The sequence below is a fragment of the Cherax quadricarinatus genome, unplaced genomic scaffold (genome assembly GCF_038502225.1).
Source record: "Cherax quadricarinatus isolate ZL_2023a unplaced genomic scaffold, ASM3850222v1 Contig5, whole genome shotgun sequence".
Lineage (NCBI taxonomy): Eukaryota > Metazoa > Arthropoda > Malacostraca > Decapoda > Parastacidae > Cherax > Cherax quadricarinatus.
In genome coordinates, this window is record NW_027195031.1 from 568,730 (window position 1) to 590,453 (window position 21,724).

General features: G+C 47.4%; 1 protein-coding gene and 1 long non-coding RNA gene across 4 annotated transcripts in view; both read left to right on the forward strand.

The window, feature by feature from the left end:
• LOC128693506 (thrombospondin type-1 domain-containing protein 4) overlaps positions 1 to 21,724 on the forward strand; it is a 624,956-nt gene that overhangs the window by 293,816 nt on the left and 309,416 nt on the right. The window lies entirely within an intron of this gene.
• Positions 1 to 21,724, forward strand: part of LOC128693507 (uncharacterized) — a 91,208-nt gene that overhangs the window by 6,684 nt on the left and 62,800 nt on the right. The window contains exon 2 of the long non-coding RNA XR_008407727.2: positions 1,411 to 1,599. This is a non-coding gene — a long non-coding RNA (uncharacterized lncRNA). The remainder of the gene's footprint in view (positions 1 to 1,410; positions 1,600 to 21,724) is intronic.

A 21,724-nucleotide genomic window follows, 5' to 3' on the forward strand; every position in this document is an offset into this window, starting at 1 on the left:
AGACTCAGTTGAATCACAGGGATGTTAGGAAGCATATATTCAGTCAGAGTTGTCAGGAAGTGGAACAATCTGGAGAGTGATGTAGTGGAGGCAGGATCCATACACAGCTTTAAGAAGATACGATAAAACTCATGGAGCAGGGAGAGAGTGGACCTAGTAACGACCAGCGAAGAGGCGGGGCCAGAAGTTGTGACTCGACCCCTGCAATCACAAATAGGTGAGCGTGTGCGCCCACACAAAAAAAAACGCACTTACCCCTCCACAAGAACAACACACTCCCACCTCTCACTAAAGTCTCAGCTATGAAAGCACTTGATTCAAGGGTGGCCCTTAACACCTAGCTATGGTGCCACAATTATGTCACGTAAATATCTCTCTCTCTCTCTCTCTCAAAAATCTGAAATAATCTGCCAGTAGGTAGAACTGAATTTGTATTTATCAAAACATTTTGGCGTTCAATCATTTTTGGGAAGCAGTTCACTTGGTAAAGGAGTTTCAAGAGGTGTAAAATTTATAAATGATGCATTCAAGCAAATGTCAGATTTTAATGGTTCTTGAGTGGTGGTGCAGGTGTGGTGATGATGCAGATGTGGTGATGCAGGTGTGGTAATGCAGGTGTAAGTTTCTCACCACAGAATGTGTTGATCGTTATGGTAAACACTTTACACAGTCTTTCATTCAGTTCTTAACGATGGTGTGAGGTCCTGAGGTCGAGTCAGCTGCTCCTAACAAGCCTGATTCTTCACTTCTCCTTTTTACTGAGAATTTGTCGATTTGACTTATTCAGGAACGATCGTTTTGCCGCACATGTAGGGCGTATATTCAAATGGTGTTAACTGAATTCAAACAATGCGTGAAAAATCACCCTGATTATAACAAAATATATTTCACTGATGGTAGACAGGGAAACGTGAAGAAACTACGTAACCAGATCTTTAAAGTTGATGTAAAGTAGAAAGATTCTTCTGAATAATGTGAATTCAAAACGCACTACTAACAAATAAATTTGAGATGAAAACGTGGCTTTTCGGTTCGTTCTGGGCCATTATCAAGTCACTACTTAATAATGGTACACGACGGACTGAAAGGTTTTTGTCTTTATTTCAGATATGTACTATTAATGTGATTTCTTTTAAATAAACCACAAAACCGGTTGGGCTTGAACCTATGGCGAGTGAGTCGTAAAACTCCAGGCCAGTGCGAAAGCCACTCGGTCCGTGGATAGTTTGAAATCGTGTTATTAGGATTTCGTGAGCCGTGATTTGTTTTAGCCACGACATTGTGCCTTGTATTATCTGTGAACTCAGTCTCGCATTCCTTCATATGAACGTCATAAAAATAAGTCTTAGATTAAGCGCCATACAGTTGTTTCACTAACGCAAGATATTAATTTTACTGTCTTGTTTTCAGGTAAGCAGTGCGCTAGACACCCCTGGAAGGGTCACAAGGGTTCGATCAGCCGTCAGCATCACCTGTGAGGAAGTACAGCGTCTGATAGTATCACCTGTGAGGAAGTACAGCTTCTGATAGTAATCTTAGATATTATCTCTTGCGGTTACCCCAGCTCGTACCTACCTAATAAACAGACCAAAATAAGAGGTAAGTGACTTAAGAGTGCTTAATTACCGTGTTTCCTACGTTGTAATACATAATTGAGGGGCAAACGTTTGGCGTTAATTATTTGTGTTGTGGACGTATCTAGTATACAGGTACTGGTCAGGTAAGAGCCAGGTAACATTACCCAGGCATGTCTGTCCTAACACTAGAACCGGCTTTTTACTTCATGTGCTCGAAAGAAAGTCATTTCTCTATCTCGTATTTAAGTTAGATAACGTTAGCATCAATTAACCAAATTTAGGCTGTTACAAAGCACATTAAAACAAATAAATTCAATAATACATACCACAATAATTTCTGAAGTGCAAACAGAAGACAGTGATGTAGTAAGAGACTGAAAAGCACGAGATTATCATCTCAATATTGTTATTTTGATGAAACACGTGACTTTACTGTCGGTATTAAGTCACAGTAAAAACTAATGTTTGCCTGGGAAGATTGGTGGTGAGGAGGAGCAAATAGGGAAGGACAGGTAGCATCAGTCACTAGTGCTCACCACCTTCCCGTCCCGCCCTCACCCAACACTCACTATTGTAAGGGAACTTCGAACCAGCCCATGTGTTTATAGAGGGCAGGAGAGCTCTGTTTGTTACCCTGGCATCCTTGACCCAGAGATGTTGCTAAAGAAAACACACACACACACACACACACACACACACACACACACAGGTTTGCAACAAGGCTAGTCCCAGAGCTCAGGGGAATGTCGTACGAGGGAAGGTTGAGGGAAATCGGACTGACGACACTGAAGGACAGAAGGGTCAGGGGAGACATGATAACGACATACAAGATACTGCGGGGAATAGATAAGGTGGACAGAGATAGGATGTTTCAGAGAGGGGACACAGGAACAAGGGGTCACAACTGGAAGCTGAAGACTCAGACGAGTCACAGGGACGTTAGGAAGTATTTCTTGAGTCATAGAGTCGTCAGGAAGTGGAACAGCCTAGCAAGTGAAGTAGTGGAGGCAGGAACCATACATAGTTTTAAGAAGAGGTATGATAAAGCTCAGGAAGCAGAGAGAGAGAGAGAGAGAGAGAGAGAGAGAGAGAGAGAGAGAGAGAGAGAGAGAGAGAGAGAGAGAGAGAGAGAGAGAGAGAGAGGACCTAGTAGCAATCAGTGAAGAGGCGGGTCCAGGAGTTGAGTCTCGACCCCTGCAACCACAATTAGGTGAATTAGGTGAGTACACACACACACACACACAAGGGTTCACAATTGGAAGCTGAAGACTCAGATGAGTCAAAGGGATGTTAGGAAGTATTTCTTCAGCCAGAGAGTTGTTAGGAAGTGGAACAGTCTGGTAAGCGATGTAGTGGAGGCAGGAGCTATACATAGTTTTAAGACGAGGTATGATAAAGCTCATGGAGCAGGGAAAGGGAGGACCCAGTAGCGGTCAGTGAAGAGGCGGGGCCAGGATCCCTACAACCACAATTAGGCGCGCACACACACGCACACACACACACACACACACACACACACACACACACACACACACACACACACACACACACACACACACACACACACACACGTCTTCACTGAACAGAATAATCCAGTTTTTAAACATATTTTTATCAAGAAAATTTAAACTGAAGCTTTGATCTTCTCACAACACACAAACAGAGTAATTAATTTACATAATCCGGATTTTTCATTAAAATAAAATAAAAATACTTTTTGGCGAAAGAAAAGTCATATATTTATTAGAATATGTAGTGCTGGCTTGGATGGCGGAACATCAGAGAGCTGGCAACACTGACACCTGTCAATAAATCCCTGATTTTGAGGATCATGGATAAATGTGATTATTTTATTTGAGGGAAATTAGTGTCTAGTACAACAAGTGGTTTAAGTACCGCTAAGGTGTCCATAGATGGGACACGGGAGGTTCATGTACCGGTGGGAGGGGGGGAAGGAAGGGGTGGAAAGGGTAGAAGGAAGGGGGTCAAAAAATGTTTTTCCTTTCGTTCCTGTTACTTAGAAATCTATCCCTGCAAAATGGCTCAGCTTTGTAACATTATTGTAAGATATTGTCTCATTCCAAACAAGTGTGTGCGTGCGTGGAGGAAGGGAGTGCTACCGTACACGGTCCTGGGGAGTCGTGCTACTGTACACGGTCCTGGGGAGTCGTGCTACCGTACACGGTCCTGGGGAGTCGTGCTACCGTACACGGTCCTGCGGGAGTGTGGTGCTACCGTACACGGTCCTGCGGGAGTGTGGTGCTACCGTACACGGTCCTGCGGGAGTGTGGTGCTACCGTACACGGTCCTGCGGGAGTCATGCTACTGTACACTGTCCGGTGGGAGTCGTGCTGCTGTGCACGGTCCTGGAGAGTCGTGCTACCGTGCACGGTCCTGGGGAGTCGTGCTACCGTACACGGTCCTGGGGAGTCGTGCTACCGTACACGGTCCTGGGGAGTCGTGCTACCGTACACGGTCCACGTGTCCTGCTGGGGAGTCGTGCTGTGGTGCGGGAGTGTGGTGCTACCGTACACGGTCCTGGGGAGTCGTGCTACCGTACACGGTCCTGGGGAGTCGTGCTACCGTACACGGTCCTGGGGAGTCGTGCTACCGTACACGGTCCTGCGGGAGTGTGGTGGTACCGTACACGGTCCTGGGGAGTCGTGCTACCGTACACGGTCCTGCGGGTGTGGTGCTACCGTACACGGTCCTGCGGGAGTGTGGTGCTACCGTACACGGTCCTGCGGGAGTGTGGTGCTACCGTACACGGTCCTGCGGGAGTCATGCTACTGTACACTGTCCGGTGGGAGTCGTGCTGCTGTGCACGGTCCTGGAGAGTCGTGCTACCGTGCACGGTCCTGGGGAGTCGTGCTACCGTACACGGTCCTGGGGAGTCGTGCTACCGTACACGGTCCTGGGGAGTCGTGCTACCGTACACGGTCCTGGGGAGTCGTGCTACCGTACACGGTCCTGGGGAGTCGTGCTACCGTACACGGTCCTGCGGGAGTGTGGTGCTACCGTACACGGTCCTGGGGAGTCGTGCTACCGTACACGGTCCTGGGGAGTCGTGCTACCGTACACGGTCCTGGGGAGTCGTGCTACCGTACACGGTCCTGCGGGAGTACCGTACACGGTCCTAGTCGTGCTACCGTACACGGTCCTGCGGGTGTGGTGCTACCGTACACGGGAGTGTGGTGCTACCGTACACGGTCCTGCGGGAGTCATGCTACTGTACACTGTCCTGTGGGAGTCGTGCTGCTGTGCACGGTCCTGGGGAGTCGTGCTACCGTGCACGGTCCTGCAGGAGTGCGGTGCTACCGTACACGGTCCTGCGGGAGTGTGGTGCTACCGTACACGGTCCTGCGGGAGTGTGGTGCTACCGTACACGGTCCTGCGGGAGTCATGCTACTGTACACTGTCCTGTGGGAGTCGTGCTGCTGTGCACGGTCCTGGGGAGTCGTGCTACCGTGCACGGTCCTGCAGGAGTGCGGTGCTACCGTACACGGTCCTGCGGGAGTGTGGTGCTACCGTACACGGTCCTGCGGGAGTGTGGTGCTACCGTACACGGTCCTGCGGGAGTCATGCTACTGTACACTGTCCTGTGGGAGTCGTGCTGCTGTGCACGGTATTGGGGAGTCGTGCTACCGTACACGGTCCTGCGGGAGTGTGGTGCTGCCGTACACGGTCCTGCGGGAGTCGTGCTACCGTACACGGTCCTGCGGGAGTGTGGTGCTAACGTACACGGTCCTGCGGGAGTGCGGTGCTACCATGCACGGTCCTGCCTGAGTGTGGTGCTACCGTACACGGTCCTGCGGGAGTGTGGTGCTACCGCACACGGTCCTGAGGGAGTGTGGTGCTACCGTACGCGGTCCTGCGGGAGTCATGCTACTGTACATTGTCCTGTGGGAGTCGTGCTGCTGTGCACGGTCCTGGGGAGTCGTGCTACCGTGCACGGTCCTGCGGGAGTGTGGTGCTAACGTACACGGTCCTGCGGGAGTCATGCTACTGTACACTGTCCTGTGGGAGTCGTGCTGCTGTGCACGGTCCTGGGGAGTCGTGCTACCGTGCACGGTCCTGCGGGAGTGTGGTGCTACCGTACACGGTCCTGCGGGAGTGTGGTGCTACTGTACACGGTCCTGTGGGAGTGTGGTGCTACCGTACACGGTCCTGCGGGAGTGTGGTGCTACCGTACGCGGTCCTGCGGGAGTGTGGTGCTACCGTACGCGGTCCTGCGGGAGTCGTTGTACTGTACACTGTCCTGTGGAAGTCGTGCTGCCGTGCACGGTCCTGGGGAGTCGTGCTACCGTACACGGTCCTGCGGGAGTGTGGTGCTACCGTACACGGTCCTGCGGGAGTGTGGTGCTACCGTACACGGTCCTGCGGGAGTGTGGTGCTACCGTACACGGTCCTGCGGGAGTGTGGTGCTACCGTACACGGTCCTGCGGGAGTGTGGTGCTACCGTATACGGTCCTGCGGGAATGTGGTGCTACCGTACACGGTCCTGCGGGAGTGTGGTGCTACCGTACACGGCCCTGCGGGAGTGTGGTGCTACCGTACACGGCCCTGCGGAAGTGTGGTGCTACCGTACACGGCCCTGCGGGAGTGTGGTGCTACCGTACACGGCCCTGCGGGAGTCGTGCTACCGTACACGGCCCTGCGGGAGTCGTGCTACCGTACACGGCCCTGCGGGAGTCGTGCTACCGTACACGGCCCTGCGGGAGTCGTGCTACCGTACACGGCCCTGCGGGAGTCGTGCTACCGTACACGGCCCTGCGGGAGTCGTGCTACCGTACACGGCCCTGCGGGAGTCGTGCTACCGTACACGGCCCTGCGGGAGTCGTGCTACCGTACACGGCCCTGCGGGAGTCGTGCTACCGTACACGGCCCTGCGGGAGTCGTGCTACCGTGCACGGCCCTGCGGGAGTCGTGCTACCGTGCACGGCCCTGCGGGAGTCGTGCTACCGTGCACGGCCCTGCGGGAGTGTCGTGCTTCCGGTCACGGCCCTGCGGGAGTCGTGCTACCGTACACGGCCCTGCGGGAGTCGTGCTACCGTACACGGCCCTGCGGGAGTCGTGCTACCGTACACGGCCCTGCGGGAGTCGTGCTACCGTACACGGCCCTGCGGGAGTGTGGTGCTACCGTACACGGCCCTGCGGGAGTCGTGCTACTGTACACGGCCCTGTGGGAGTCGGGCTACCGTACACGGCCCAGCGGGAGTCGTGCTACCGTACACGGCCCTGCGGGAGTCGTGCTACCGTACACGGCCCTGAGGGAGTCGTGCTACCGTACACGGCCCTGCGGAAGTCGTGCTACCGTACACGGCCCTGCGGGAGTCGTGCTACCGTACACGGCCCTGCGGAAGTGTGGTGCTACCGTACACGGCCCTGCGGGAGTGTGGTGCTACCGTACACGGCCCTGCGGGAGTGTGGGCTACCGTACACGGTGGTGCTACCGTGCACGGCCCTGCGGGAGTCGTGCTACCGTACACGGCCCTGCGGGAGTCGTGCTACCGTACACGGCCCTGCGGGAGTCGTGCTACCGTACACGGCCCTGCGGGAGTCGTGCTACCGTACACGGCCCTGCGGGAGTCGTGCTACCGTACACGGCCCTGCGGGTACACGGTGCGGGAGTCGTGCTACCGTACACGGCCCTGCGGGAGTCGTGCTACCGTACACGGCCCTGCGGGCTACCGTGCACGGTGCGGGAGTGCTACCGTACGGCCCTACGGTCCTGCGGGAGTCGTGCTACCGTACACGGCCCTGCGGGAGTCGTGCTACCGTACACGGCCCTGCGGGAGTCGTGCGTACACGGGAGTCGTGCTACCGTACACGGTCCTGCGGGAGTCGTGCTACCGTACACGGCCCTGCGGGAGTCGTGCTACCGTCCACGGCCCTGCGGGAGTCGTGCTACCGTACACGGCCCTGCGGGAGTCGTGCTACCGTACACGGCCCTGCAGTCGTGCTACCGTGCACGGCCCTGCGGGAGTCGTGCTACCGTGCACGGGAGTCGTGCTACCGTGCACGGCCCTGCGGGAGTCGTGCTACCGTGCACGGCCCTGCGGGAGTCGTGCTACCGTGCACGGCCCTGCGGGAGTCGTGTACCGTGCACGGCCCTGCGGGAGTCGTGCGTGCACGGGAGTCGTGCTACCGTGCACGGCCCTGCGGGAGTCGTGCTACCGTGCACGGCCCTGCGGGAGTCGTGCTACCGTGCACGGCCCTGCGGGAGTCGTGCTACCGTGCACGGCCCTGCGGGAGTCGTGCTACCGTGCACGGCCCTGCGGGAGTCGTGCTACCGTACACGGCCCTGCGGGAGTCGTGCTACCGTACACGGCCCTGCGGGAGTCGTGCTACCGTGCACGGCCCTGCGGGACTACCGTGCACGGCCCTGCGGGAGTCGGGCTACCGTCCACGGCCCTGCGGGAGTCGTGCTACCGTACACGGCCCTGCGGGAGTCGTGCTACCGTACACGGCCCTGCGGGAGTCGTGCTACCGTACACGGCCCTGCGGGAGTCGTGCTACCGTACACGGCCCTGCGGGAGTCGTGCTACCGTACACGGCCCTGCGGGAGTCGTGCTACCGTACACGGCCCTGCGGGAGTCGTGCTACCGTACACGGCCCTGCGGGAGTCGTGCTACCGTACACGGCCCTGCGGGAGTCGTGCTACCGTAGACAGTCATGTACCGTGTTTGTATATTTTCCATGAGTCACACTGCTGTCCATTATTGAAACACAGGTTCAGAATCTCTCTAGTTACCTCCAGTACTCCTACGTCATCACTGTTTCTTCTCTCATTATTTATTAAAGTATAGGCTTACATAGAGTAAATTTATTTATTGGACCTGGGTGAGAAACATATAGAGAGATTATTGTCCTAGTACCTAGAGAAATGAACTAAGAGGAGACATTAACAGAATTGGACTTGACGACTCTAGAGCAAAGGGAAATCAGGGAGGACATGATCACTTGTATAATTGCTAGAAAGAGAATTAACATTTTAGACAAGGAATGAATGCAAAATAGCACAAATGAAAACTTAAAATACTTAAGTACTCAGAGAGTGCTATACCAGTGTAATGAGCTAGGCGAGGAGGTGGTGAAGGTAGATTCCGTACACAACTGCAAGAACATTTAAGATACGGCCTTTGAAAAAGGAATACAAAACTGGTCAAGGAAGATTAACAGGAAGATCAAAAATTTCTTGTTCCTCGCAATCACAACTAAGTAATCAATACACAGAGGCAAAAAAGTAGAGTTGAATATTGTATATTCCAACCAAATGAGATCTGTCAGCTGAAGAGGATCTCAGCTGGAGGTCAAAATATGAAATGAAACATTTGTTTCCATCTGTGTGTGGGTAGTGACCTCTCACTGACAAGTGCTTATTAACTTCTGATTCATCAATACAGGTAAACTACGACACACACACACACACCCATGTAGTGGAGGCAGGATTCATACATAGCTTTAAGAAGAAGTATGATAAATTTCATGGAACAGGAAGAGTGACCTAGTAGCGACCAGTGAAGAGGCGGGGCCAGGAGCTATGAATCGACCCCTGTAACCACAATTAGGCGAGTACAATTACGTGAGTACCTTGCGTTGCATTACCTGCAACATACTTATCCCACCTCAACACATGTAATTTTCACCTATACCTTCACTCTGTAATGGTGGTCTACACAGGGAGGAGCCCTTGATGACTGTGAAATTATCACTGTCCCTGCAACCCCCTCCTTCCAAACCTCACTCCCTCCCTCCCTCTATCTCTCCCACTCTCCCTTCTTAACCCGTCTCTCTCTCCCCTGATAATCCAAGCTACCTATGGCCTGTTTTCCTGGGTGTAAAGGGAGCAAAATAAACACAGCAGAAAAACTTTTGACATATATTATCCTTCACCAATAAGAACAGATGTACACTATATACACTATGTACAACAATAGGTATTAGTGCACTCCACGGTAAGCAAGGTAGAATAAAGCCACTAGAGAGCAGACCGTGCTTCAACCAGCTCTAGAATGGGAATGACAAGGGCAGACAGGTGAGTGGTACCCACACCTCTGCGATTGCCAAAACCATCCTCTCATTAGCTGGAACCTGGGTACTGATTGAACGATGGGGCCCCATCGTTAACCCTTAGCACCTAGTTCGCTGGTTGGGGGGGATAGCCTCTCAATGAGGGTATGTACATGCGCCGAATAAAGGTTACGTACTCTTTGCATGCCACAGATGGTTATAAAAAATATAATAATAATTATTTACTACAAGTACATGTACATGGTATACAGGCCTAGCTGACATCAATGACATACTATATAGAAAGCCCCTTGTTATGCTGAGCATTTCGGGCAAATTAGGTCAGTATCCCAGGATGCGACCCACACCAGTCGACTAACACCCAGGTACCCATTTTACTGATAGGGAACATAGACAACAGATGGAAAGAAACACACCTAATGTTTCTACTCTGACTGGGAATTGAACCCAGGCCCTCGCCGTGTGAAGCGAGAGCTTTAACCACCAGGCCACCAGAGCCCCTTAATCACAGAGGTAATGCTAAACCCGTAGGGGTCAAAAGTACCTGAAGAAACAGGAGGCAATCAAATGTGATAGAAGTAATGGAAAGGTAGCTGTAGTTCCTTGGAACTAGGACCTTTCAGCTGCCTAAACTCGTCTTGAAAGGTGATGGGGAAGGTATCAGAACATATGACGGGAGTTCTCGCCTTCACTTGGTACCATCTTCATGTTCAACTCCTGTGGTAACACCATGTCTCAGACGGCTTAAACAGTTTTATCCATTATATATTATACTTTATGAGGCGTTAAACCCGTGTGGGTCATTCAGGGCAAGGAAGGGCTGCAGGTTCCATCCTCCCTGCCACTAATCGCGAGCCAGACAGGTTACCTCACTGTCCTCGCCTAACTAGATACTAAGCTAACTACTCGTCAAACTAGGTTATTATATAACTAGCAGTTGTACAGGTCTTCACTGCGCAGCACAGTGCCATGCTGTGGGCAGTGCCATGTGGGCGCTTGCCAGATCACTCAGTGATATTTCACGGGTAGATATATTGCGAATGTCGACAAAACTCTTGATCTTTCCCATCTCTACCCTTCGTTTGTCCTGGTGACCTGTCTTCTAACCCTCGCTTCAGTTACCTCTCTTACACAATCAATATTTACCTTGCTCCCTCGAGGTAGCTTTATTTTTCTCCCTCGATCCACCCTTACCTTCTTTCCCTATGAATCCAAGACTCCTGGCTGGTCTGTTTCATGTATCCCTTCCTTCCATACATTTTAATTCATCCACACTTCTTATTCCTTCACCTTTATCAATAACTCCTCCTCTCATATATTCACACCCCTCCGGAACCTTATCCAGGTGATGTCCACACTCATATGGAGCACATGTCCCAAGTTCTGTACACGCCAGGTGGTGTACATGTAAAAATCAATACGCACGTCACCTTTCATCTTTCACTAGTCTGACCTTTCTACGCTCTTTCGTGTGTCATTATCTTGCCTTCATTCCCACTACCCTCTCCTCCATCCATCCTCCGCCTCTCCATCCGTCCACTAATGCATAAGGGTTTATCACACGAATAAAAATTATCCATTCACCACCTATCCATCCATCCATCCTCACTTCTCCTAATCCATCTATCGCGGAGAAAACCACGCATGAAAAATGTACAACCTAATTTGGCTGGCATTACCTGTGGCGTCTTTACCAAGCTTGGGAGAGACAAGAAAAGTAAACGACACCCAGGCGCCTTGCCCAGCTCCTCAAGAAAGACTCCTTCAAAACTCAAAACCAATGCGAAACTGAACCCTGAGACTTGACGAATAGGGACGAATTCTGCCTTAGGGTGAGAGGACCTTCGATCCTTGTATCCCGGCTGGAGGATTATGCAAAGGGATCCTTCTGATGATTTGACGAAGATGAGGAATTAACCAAACCTGACGAGGGTTTTTGATGGCGGTGTTGTTATTCTGGGTGAAAAGTGGCCGGGAAAATGCTGGAAGCTTTGATGAGTGGGGGAGAAAAATGGGGGATTTGTTTACTAAAGAGGAATTGGGAGGAACATTTTGATGGTAGTTTAGGTGATGGTGGTAGCTTTGATAGCGGTGATGACTGGTGATTGTGGTGGCAGTGGTCATTGGTGGTTGTAGTTGGAGTGGTATTACTGAGAGTACGAATGTTGTATGTGTACAAGCGATATATATATATATATATATATATATATATATATATATATATATATATATATATATATATATATTAGTCGTGCCGAATAGGCAGAACTTGCGATCTTGGCTTAAATAGCAACGCTCATCTTGCCATATACGACAAGTGAAAATTTGTGTATGTAATAATTTCGCCAAAATCATTCTGAACCTAACGAAAAAAATACATTTCACTGTGTTTGTTTAGTATTAAATTATTGTAAACAAATCTAAAATATATTTAGTTGGGTTAGGCTAAAATAAATTGCGCTTGTTATAATAAGGTTAGGTAAGTTTTCTAATTTCCCTTTGGCGTAAAATTATAAATTTTTACATCAACATTAATGAAAAAAATATATCTTTAAACGTATAAGAGAAAATTTTAGAAAGAGCTTAATTTTAAATGAATTCTTGCTAATTGACCAATTTTACATATTCGGCACATTTTTATATATATATATATATATATATATATATATATATATATATATATATATATATATATATATATATATATATATATATATATTATACACCTCCCGTAATCATCGTTTAAAAACAATGATTACGGTATAATGTGATATAGATGTTTGCTCAGAGGTTATTAATAACAGTAACATAATACCAGCTCGTAAACATGCAACTGTAAGGCTGGAACTAACACCAGCCTGCCTCCCCCCCCCCCCCACCAACATACTCTCCCGCCCACCTGCAATCCACCACCGGAGAAGCCCGTCCTACCCACCATGTAATTTTGATTCCGGCTGTGAAGAAATTCCGTAAGGACCTTCCTGGGTGAAAATATTTCAAAATACTGCAGAAACGCTCATGAATGTTTATCTTTGTCTAGTAGAAGTCATCACCATGGCCTGTTGTACCCCAGTGTACACCCAGAACATGTACCCCAGTGTACACCCAGAACATGTACCCCAGTGTACACCCAGAACATGTACCCCAGTGTACACCCAGAACATGTACCCCAGTGTACACCCAGAACATGTACCCCAGTGTACACCCAGAACATGTACCCCAGTGTACACCCAGAACATGCACCCCAGTGTACACCCAGAACATGTACCCCAGTGTACACCCAGAACATGTACCCCAGTGTACACCCAGAACATGTACCCCAGTGTACACCCAGAACATGTACCCTAGTGTACACCCAGAACCTGTGTTTCGTCGCACTGCTCATGGTATTTTTAAACGCAAAAGAATTTATTTATTATTATGATTATTTTTAAACTCGGGTCCGCCTGTGGTGCAGCCAGTGAGGACCCACAGCCTCGGAGAAGTAACATAATGACGTCGGTGAAAATTCTTGGAATTACTTGGACCAGTTTGAATTTTTTTTTCTTTTACAGCCTCATATTTTGCATACATACACATATATTTTATTAGGTAGTACGGTACAAAAGGTGACGGTGGCAAAAGTACAAATGTGTGTTTGCTAATAATTACAGTTTAAGTACTTCCAGCCCCTCAAAGATGGAGCATAAAGTACCCAAGATAAAGTAGGTATTACCCCTCTGAACTGTAGCATTGAGATGCTGGAACAGAAAAGCAGCTAATCTCTGATTCTTGGTTTTCCTTACGAGTCTTTTGCCTAACTCCTTCAGGAACATGGTTACGACTTCTTCTCATGATCCGAGCGTTTCTGAGCGTGTGGGAGACAAGTAATTTCAGTGTACTTTCTAGACTTCGAGAGTTCCATGAAGCTGCATAAGGAATGATGTCAGTGTGCATGTACATGTGTATCCCCGAGCCATCAGCTTGACTTCTGTCCTGGCACGCAAGGTAATTCCACTTAGACGCTTTTGATTGCCACTGAATCGGCACAGTTCGGGCAGCTCTCTCATTGCTGGGCCTCCACACGTTGTAAAGCTTCTCTTGATGAGGATAGCCTCTTCTCGTCTTGTGATCTCTACCTCCTATCTATGGCAAACAAGCCACGGTACTCGGCCTGCCGATGCCCTGCCGATGCATTTGTAATTGGAGAAGATAGGCAGTGTGTGCCTAGAAAGGCAGTAGGATAAGCCAACAGAGAATCCCTTACATGAACTATCTCTGCCTTCAGGAGAGATTTGTCTTTAATGCACACACACTACAATCCTCACTCAAGGAAAAGGATCTTGGGGCAAGTATAACACCGGGCACATCTGAGGTGCACATCAACCAAATAACTGCTGCAGCATACGGGCGCCTAGCAATCCAAAGAATAGCATTCAGATATCTCAATAAGGAATCATTCAGGACCCTGTATACAGTGTACGATAGGCCTATATTGGAGTATGCAGCATCAGTTTGGAACCCACACCTAGCCAAACACGTAAGGAAATTAGAGAAAGTGTAAAGGTTTGCAACAAGACTAGTCCCGGAGCTAAGGGGTATGTCCTACGAGGAGAGGTTAAGGGAAATCGACCTGACAACACTGGAGGACAGGAGAGAGAGAGGGAGGATATGATAACGACATATAAAATACTCGGAGGAATCAACAGGGTGGACAGAGACAGGATGTTCCAGAGAGGGGACACAGCAACAAGAGGTCAGTTGGAAGCTGAAGACTCAGATGAATCACAGGGATGTTAGTAAGTATTTCTTCGATCACAGAGTTGTCAGGAAGTGGAATAGTCTGGGAAGTGATGTAGTAGAGGCACAATTCATGCATAGCTTTAAGAAGAGGTATGATAAAGCTCATGGAGCAGGAAGAGTGAGCTTTTAGCAGCTAGTGAAGAGGCGGGGGCCAGGAGCTGTGACTCGACCCCTGCAACCACAACTAGGTGAGTACGCACACGCAAGTATTGCTAAGGTTATATACTCCACTATCACCAAGTAGCTGTTGTTTTGTTTACATTAATTGTATTATCTGATAAGCTGGAACATACTGTAGGTATGTACATTCAGTGGCCACTTTGTTAGGTACACCCATCTAGTTCTGGGTAGGTTCCCCTATGCCCCAAAACAGCCTGAATTCTTCGTGGCACGGATTCAACAAGGTGCTGGAAACATTCCTTAGAGATCCTGGTCCATGTTGACATGATAGCATCACTCAGTTGCTGCAGATCTGTCTGCTGCACATTTATGCTGCGAATCTCCAGTTCCGGAACACTATATCCCAAAGATTTATACCAAATTCTGACTTTACCGTTAACATGTCACGGCAGAAATCGCGATTCGTCAGAAAGGCGATGCTTTTCCAGTCTTCAACTGTATAGTTTCGGTGATCCTATGCCCACTGTAGCCTCATTTTCCTGTTATTAGGTGACATGAGTAGAACCCGGTGGGTCTGCTGTTGGTGCAGCCCATCCACTTCATGGTTCGACGTCTTGTGCATTTAGAGATACTCTTCTGCATACCGATGTTGTAACAGTCGCCTTCCTGTCATCTTGAACCAGTCTGGCCATTCTCCTTTGACCTCTCTCATTATCGGAGCATTTTCTCTCACAGAACTACCGCTCGTTGGATGGTCTGCATTTTTCCCACCATTCTCTGTAAACTCTAGAGGATGTTGTGCGTGAAAATCCCAGGAAATTAACAATTTCTATGAAACTTAAACCACCAGGTCTCTCACCAAAAATTATTCCACGGTCAGTCGCTTACATGACATTTTCCCATTTTGATGTTTAGTCTGAATAACACCTGAACCTCTTGACCAAGTCTGCATGGTTTTGGGCACTGAGTTGTCTGGCCGATAAGATATTTGTATTAACGAGTAGGTGTACATTATATATGTGTGTGTGTGTATATATATATATATATATATATATATATATATATATATATATATATATATATATATATATATATATATATATATATATATATATATATCAACACTGCGACTGGCCGAGGATTCGAACCCATGTCATTTTGGCCCTGCCTCGTGGTGAGCTAAAATCACATGACGCCTAGCAGACATCAGTGACATCAGCATTTCGGGCAAATTTGGTCAATTTTGTCCCCAGGATGCGACCCACACCAGTCGACTAACACCCAGGTTCCTACCTTACTGACAGGTGAACATGGACAGCAGGTGTCTTAAAAAAACACATCCTAATGTTTTCACCCGCATCGGGGATCGAACCACGGACCTGCGTGTGAGCTGAGAGCGCTTCCAATCGAGCGACGGGGCACCATATGCATTAATATTAAAAAATCCAGTACTTTCATAGTTCAGTGCTTTGAAATGAACTAATATATTTGACAAAATAAAAAAAATCAAATATAACTGTAATAAGGGATCCAAAATAATGTGAAACTGATTACAAAGTGAATGTTACTCTCGAATTCTGACATCCAGTCAGATCATATTTGCATTTTCGCTTCATATTAGTTGTTTGAACCTCAAATTGAACCTTTCAGTTTAAACCTCAAGTGGAATCCTTCGTACCTTTAAATACATCATTTCTGACCTCTAGAGGGAATTTTTGAGTTCTTTCGAATCTCAGGTGCAACTTTTCCGTCCGAACCTCAATTGAAACCTTTTATAAAGGTCGAACCTCAGTAGCTCAAACCTCATGTTGAACTTTTCAGTTGGTGGGCCGTAGCTAGGCCTCCCACTAGGAGGCCTGAGAAGAGGGAAAAACAATACAGTCAGAGGATGAGATTACCAAGTATAATGTCTCCTCTGATGCTGCTCTTCAAGACAGTCATAGCAGCTGCGACCATGTATCATGTTCTGCGAGGATTTTGAAGATGAATCATGTTCCTGGAGGGTCTTAGATATCATGTTCCTGGAGGGTCTTAGATGTATGATGTTCAGGGAGGGTCTTGGAATATTTATCATGTTCCTGGAGAATCTTAGATGTATTATGTTCCGGAAGGGTTTTTGGAATATTTATCATGTTCCTGGAGGGTCTTAGATGTATCATGTTCCGGGAGGGTCTTGGAATATTTATCATGTTACTGGAGGGTCTTAACTTCTTCACTACTGCCGTGACGACTGCTGTCAGGTTGTGTTGGGTTGGATGGACTTTCCTTAAGAAAAAGTCTTGCTGTGGCAACATACCACTCTTGATAAGAGCTTTATTAAGTCATAAATGCTCTACAGAGCAAAACATTGTCCCAATAAGAACTTGCTCTTACTGGGACAATATTTCTTCACTATTTCTTCATTTTTTGTCTGCAGTACACCATTGAGTTCATTAAGATCACTGAGAGTAACCACCGTAAGGAAGGGGCGCGAGGGAAGATGTAGAGCAAGATGGATCACGGGAGATAAATCTCAGCTTCACATCGAAAAGACTGGAGGAAAGGGAAATGCTTTTAACATATGAATTATCATCCGATATTTAGTGAGTTTTGGGTGTGTAGTGTCCAACCTCTCTCCCACACTCTCTCACATCCCTCCGGCGAGCAAGGACAAAGTGCAAGTAACAGATTATATTAATTGCTGCCGGCGGGTTCAGCTTTATGAGTTTGCAGAGCTCAACAGTGGCTGCTGCACCTGCTGTTCATGTTGATGTTTCCTGTTGATGTTTATTGATGTTAATGTTACTGTTTACCGCTAATAATGCTGTTTACTGATGCTGATGTTACTGTTTCATCATGATCATCTTGCTGATGTTTCTCTTTATGATATCGACCATGATGCTGCAGTCTGGTTGTTGCTGTTGCTACAGTTTCTGGAACAAACACACACACACACACACACACACACACACACAGTGATTAATGTCATTACCATAGCTTCGGTAATGACCCATTTAGCCTGCCTAGTGGAACAATTCCCACACAAAATCAGCGTCCCGGATCTGAATATTAATGACAGTCCTTCAGGGAGTAAATTAATGGAATTCGGTACGAAGGGAATTGCAATTTGTGAATTACTCAGTAAAAAAATTATAGCATAAAAAAGACGAATTCAAATGAGTTTTCCCGTCAACTTCCTCTCCTTGATGTATGATTGACCACGAATGTAATGACTCTTTTTGGCTGACGACCAGCACTGTCTGACGACCAGCACTGTCTGACGACCAGCACTGTCTGACGACCAGCACTGTCTGACGACCAGCACTGTCTGACGACCAGCACTGGCTGACGACCAGTACTGTCTGACGACCAGTACTATCTGACGACCAGTACTGTCTGACGACCAGCACTGGCTGACAACGAGTTCTGGCATTGTTAGTCTCTTTTCTTCCATCAATTGTAACATTGACCCTGGACGAACAATCTCACATTCACAGGCGCTCGTGTTTCTCCTCCGTGCTAGGCCTCGTCTTGTCAGGGGGACGAGGCTTTCTTGTCAGGGGGACGAGGCTTTCTTGTCAGGGGGACGAGGCTTTCTTGTGAGGGGGACGAGGCTTTCTTGTCAGGGGGACGAGGCTTTCTTGTCAGGGGGACGAGGCTTTCTTGTCTGGGGAACGAGACGTTCTTGTCTTGTTAGTGGGGTGAGTCATTCTTGTCAGGGGAAGGAGTTATTCCCGTCGCCCGAGTTGATGAGACATTTTGGTCTGGTTGTGTCACTCAGCTGGAAACTTGTTTCTCCTCTCTCATTGTTTCTCGCAAAAGATGTCTTAACATTAGGAGAATGGCTTGTCTTTTTGTCTCAGGCGAATTCATTCTGCCTCTCTCTATCTCCCTCTCACTTTCTCACTCTTTTTAAGCCATATATAAAATGGATGATGAATTAAATTTTAGAAATCTGTATCACAATTTTAATGGGAATACAAGCTCGCCGAGGGCAGGTGGTTTATATCTGAATGCAATGGAAAGTGCAGGTTTGGGATGAATTTTTCGAGAATGGTAGAAAGACGTGAGAGACAGTGAGGACCGAGAATGGATGGAAGATTGGGAAGGGATGGGAGAAATTGGAATAGACGAAGCAGTATTTCACAGCTACTCAAAGGTGCTTCCAGAAATTTATTCTGTAAAGTATTTCTTAATCTCGATACATTCTGTTTGATGAATTTAATATTTTTAGTAGTGATAACCCATTGAATAACGTCAAAAAGTATAGCAGAAAAGTAGGAAAAAGGTTATTCAATTTCCCAAAGAATAGTATGCAGTGTAAAGAACAAAAAGGCACAATGCCGTGACTTTGTAAATGGTCCAAGTCGAACCGAACCGTTGTCGAAAGCTCCTCTCTCCTATGTGCGGGCTGTTTGTGTATAGCATGCAGTGTAATAGTAAAGAAAGCCAGATTTAGGGATAATTGAAAACACAGATGTAACCAGGCCACTTCCAAGTGAGAGAAGAGTCGTTTTTCAGGTTTCTCTTATTTTATTTGGATGTAATCTTTAGGTAAGAAGGATATTTACATTGTATAGTTTTGCCGAATTTGCTGTCGATCAGGTATAGAGATGCGCCTTAAGGGTGTAAGCGTGTTGGCTGCATTGCTTGCAAGATTCGCCACTTGATTCTTTAAAGTCAGTACGGTATCATATTTCACCACAAGATATCAATTACATGGCCATATTAACATCTTGCTGTCTATTATACATTTATGTTCTTCACTCAGTCACGTCTGAGTTGACACTCATATCTAATCTTCTGCCAAGTTGATACTGCTGAAAGTTAATGATTGATGTGCGGGAGAACAGTGGGCGCTTCTAGCTTATGTAAAGGTTGGAATGTATTCATCTGTCTAGTTACAGGACTCCGGGAGGAACTGAAGAAAAGTCCTTCATGCAGACATTCAATAACAATGAACCAAGCACACCCCCTTGTGGTACTTTGTCAGTCTCTCTCTCTCTCTCTCTCTCTCTCTCTGTCTCACACACACATATCCAGTGTCTGAAGATTAACTTTTTCTTTTTTGATAACAAGGCCAAACTCTCTCACTTTTGCACCTCAGTCGTCATAAGTTTCTCAAATTTCATTTTTTTTATGATATAGAAAGGATTCGAGTTGGCGGCGTCAGTGGTGATCAATATTTTGTGTTGAGCTGTAGGTGTGGAGGGTGTAGTGGCAGATGTGGAGAGTGTAGTAGCAGGTATGGAGGAGGGGTGTGATGGCAGGTATGTAGGGTGTAATGACAGGTGTGGGGGTGTGGTGTGTACTACACATACGACACTTGACAAGAGTGTGTTGTTGGTAGGAGAGGCGGCATTTGCCCCCCTCAACCGCCAGCTGCCTTTCTCATTATGACCCCCGACCACACAACTTCCCCCACCCCTCCCTTCTCATTCTACCCCTACCACACAAGTACCCCAACCCCTCCTCCCCACCACCCCTTCCTTGCCTTACTACCGACCCTGCCACTACCTCTATTTTTCCCTCTATCTCGCCCCTCCTTACAATCACTCGACACCACTTTCCCAGACTGGACAGGGAATCATAACTAGCTTTTGTTTCCACTTTGCAACTATCATATCGGGGTTGAGCCACAGTGCTGCTGTGCCCAGTTTAAAAACAAAAGTTCCTATCCATGCACCTCCAAAACCAACTTATTCCCGTTTCTTGAGTTCAACCAACTCATGTTAGAGAACTCTTAAAAAATACTTAAGTTTGCATTGAACCAACAGATAACACCTACAACGAATGTAAATATGCTTGCCTCATCTTCACAAACAACAAAGATCTAATTTGTAGATGAATGGTTCAGAGAACCGACATGTTGATAAATTAGACACATGTGCAACTCTTGGGTATCTTTGAGGAAACGTTTCGCCACACAGTGGCTTCATCAGTCCATACGTACCTGGAGGTTACCTGGAGGTTATTCCGGGGATCAACGCCCCCGCGGCCCGGTCCATGACCAGGCCTCCCGATGGATCAGGGCCTGATCAACTAGGCTGTTACTGCTGGCCGCACGCAGTCCAACGTACGAGCCACAGCCCGGCTGATCCGGCACTGACTTTAGGTATCTGTCCAGCTCTCTCTTGAAGGCAGCCAGAGGTTTATTGGCAATTCCCCTAATGCTTGATGGGAGGCTGTTGAACAGTTTTGGGCCATGGACACTTATGGTGTTTTCTCTTAGTGTACCAATGGCGCCCCTACTTTTTATTGGGGGCATTTTGCATCGCCTGCCCAGTCTTTTACTTTCGTAGGGAGTGATTTCTGTGTGCAGATTTGGGACCATTCCTTCCAAGATTTAGAGATGTTAGAGAGATGTAGGAGAAACTTGCCATACGGTTTATACGCCATACGGTTTAGAAGCTGCTTCTCCGCTCATATGCCGTATTCTATTCAAGATTGATCGACTGAACACATCGACTCAAGGTTGAGGGACTGATTACCTCATTCTCCTACTGTTCTTCAAGTTTCTCCTACGTATGGACTGATGAAGCCACTGTGTGGCGAAACGTTTCCTCAATAAAGATACCCAAGAGTTGTACATGTGTCTAATTTATCAAAGATCTAATTATAGGCATAAGTCTCGAGTACAATAAACACTGCTCATAACCTTATTGAAGTGCAAACAAGCACTTGTGCGGATAACCTAACAAATGACTAACGTTAGAAAATGTTTAGTAAATTTAATTTCAATAAAAAAAGAACTGAGTGGGATTAAATAAATAGCGAGTTTTCAAACATTTCCTTAGACTCTAACATAAGTACTCTTAAGATCTGTTTAAAATACATTCCGCTGAGAAAACTTAAAATAAGACCAAGAATAGAAAGAGAACATAGAAGACTTTACTGAAGAAACAAGGTTGCTGAGCTGCTAGAGCAGCAAATATCAATAAAAAACAAAAGCAAATTTACACAGAATAACTGCTGATAAAAAGCATAAAGTAAATAACTCATACGACAGAAAAGCCATTCAGGAAAAAAGTAAAAATCCTAAAAATTTTTTCAGTTGTGCAAAATTCTAGACCAAGCTTATTATCCAGTAACAGCCGTCTACTCCAAGATGGTTCATACTCCAATAACAACAAAGGAGTGAAATCCTGAAAAAACAGTGTAAATCATTGTTCAGCCACCTAAATGATTCCATGAGAATTTGCTTGCTATATCCGAGCCTGATTCCTAGATTT